The sequence below is a fragment of the Tursiops truncatus genome, chromosome 3 (assembly GCF_011762595.2).
Source record: "Tursiops truncatus isolate mTurTru1 chromosome 3, mTurTru1.mat.Y, whole genome shotgun sequence".
Classification (NCBI taxonomy): Eukaryota; Metazoa; Chordata; class Mammalia; order Artiodactyla; family Delphinidae; genus Tursiops; species Tursiops truncatus.
Genome location: NC_047036.1, coordinates 14829646 through 14832062, shown reverse-complemented (window position 1 = coordinate 14832062; position 2417 = coordinate 14829646). Strand labels below are relative to the sequence as shown.

At 44.8% G+C, this 2417-nt stretch overlaps 1 pseudogene; it reads right to left on the bottom strand.

Moving 5' to 3' along the window:
• Positions 1-1142: 1142 nt before the first annotated feature.
• Positions 1143-2203, bottom strand: LOC101323886 (E3 ubiquitin-protein ligase RNF167 pseudogene; annotated as a pseudogene).
• Positions 2204-2417: the final 214 nt, after the last annotated feature.

Sequence of the window (2417 nt, the reverse complement as noted above, 5' to 3'; positions counted from 1 at the left end):
AACTATGTATTAATTTAAATAGTAAATCATCTTATGACTATTGATTCTGCATTCCAAGATAGAAGGCTTTCAGTGTGGTTTAAGTGTTTATTTCAAGGCTTGCATGAAACAGAACATTCTAATCCAAATAACAGAATTATACTGAGAGTATTTAGTCATTTGCATTATCAATGTAGTGCCTGGCAGTTTGAGATGAGTTGAAATTGGCCATGCAAATGAAAACTAGCTTAGCTAACATTAACAATCATTAAAGGGTGAAAATGACCTTAATTTCTAAAAAGAAAGGACATATTTAATGATCCCCTATTAGCTAACTTCCATTTTATACAATTACATGGGCACCTCCAGTCACAGAAGATACTTGGTATGGCTGAACAATTACCACTCTCAGGTGAAAAGTATTTGATGTTGCATGTTTCCTTCATTTAAATAGTTTTTTTTTTTTTAATTCCAAGAGATGAAAAGACAAAGCTAAAAAGCATTCTCTTAAAATTCCACCCCAATTAGTAGGATTAGAATATTAATGCCAACAAGCTATAAAACAACAGGATCTTCTTACACAGCCCCTTTACAAGAAAAACAGAGGACCAGAGATCTACAGCCAAGATATGTTTTCTCATGACCATGGAGACATTGCAACGGCTTTGTACTCTTCAGGTATTAACAGATGACAATTAAACATTTAGACAAGTGTAGATTATTTCATATACACCCGATCTAAAATGGTTAAAGGAGAGGCACTGAAATTTTTAGATTTCAGAAATTGCATTGTGAGGCCAAATATGAAATGTTAATATCCCAACGTAAATTTAAGATACTCGTAAGAGTTACTTAAAATAATATTTCTAATTCTCTTTTCATCCTTGACACAATAAAAAATATGCTCTTTTAAATTGTTTTTGACAGCTTTTGCCTATGGCTTTCACATGCATCTGAATTTTTTTTTTAAGTCCACAAAAAAATTTTATTAACTCAGTAAATGAAGACCCAGTCACTTTGCATGTCGAACCCCCTCAAAAGGATGGGGTCGGGTTAGGGAGAAACCTGGCATAGGAATATCTCCTATCCCTCAACAGAGAAGACTCGAGGGAGGAAGAGGGGCTATGCAAATAGGTTGCCAAAGGTGGGAAAGAAAGGGAGTATTAGATCAGGATGACAGCCGAAGAGGAAGAGGAGGATGGAGAGGGTGAGGGATCTGTTGAAGACCCAAGAAACACAAAGGGGGCTTGGGCTAGGGAGCCAAAGGAGGTGGGAAGTGTGGTCCTAGAGCCCAGAAGTGGGGTCCATTCTGAAGCAGGGTGGCCCCTTGGGCCCCCTTCCCCATGACCCACTTGCCCCTGAGTTCCTTCCTCCAGCTCCTCCCCACCAGCATCCCAACGAACAGGCTGCTTGCAGATAGGGCAGGTCTTCTGGGTCTTAGTGAGCCACGGGTCCACACAGCAGCAGTGATAGGCATGAGCACAGGGAAGTACCCTCAGCTTGTTCCATCCTCATATGCATCCAGGCAGATAGCACAGACATCATACTGGTCTCCCTTCTGAGAGTCACGTGTAGGAATCTGTTTCAGTTGCTCTTTGGTCAGTGGTTTTCTCTGGCGCTCTTTCTGGAGCTGAATACAAGGAACTCTCAACATTGCTCCCATGCCCAAAATTAGCACTCCCAAAATCCCCGAGAAAAGGATGAGGCAATAGGCCAAGAGGAATCCATCATCTGGGACCAGAAGCACCTGAGCCCCCTTCTGGTAGACAAAGAGGTCACGCAGGTACTTAGAGCTCCTCTCGCTGATAAACACAGACGGGATCCAGATCTGCTGCTGGATTTCCTCATTATTCCACAGCATGCTCAGAAGTTCATTGGAATTCACATTGTGCACCACAGCTGCACCATACCCAGCCTTCTGAGCATTTAGGACTTTGAGGTCAAAGTTGCAGTCAAATCTTGGAAGCAGTGCAATGAAAATTGACCCACTGACACGGGCTGAGGGCAGTGGAGCAACGGGGCTGCAGGCGTTGGCTGGGCGAGCCTCCACAAGGAACCCCTTAATTCCCTCCCGATTCAAGGTAGCCCCAAAGAGAGCTGGGAGGCCTGCAAAGTCCATGCTGCCATTGTGGTCTGAAGTCGCTCGAATGAGCACCGTGACAGGAGCCGCTCCTCACAGCACAGTGGCCACAACCGCAGGAAGACGGAGGGCCGCAAGGTGCATGGCAGCATTGGGGGAAAGGCTGAGAAGGCCACATCTTGGTGGCAGACGCAGAAGCGGAGTTCTGAGTCCTCTCCCCCTTTCTTCGGGATCCCAGAGGTCCAACCACCCCCAGGTGCTACTCTGCAGCTACATGGGGGTATAGGGAAGGAACCCCGGCTCTAACTTGTTTAGTGGAGCTAGGAGAAAGACATTCATGTACCCTTTTCCTATACAC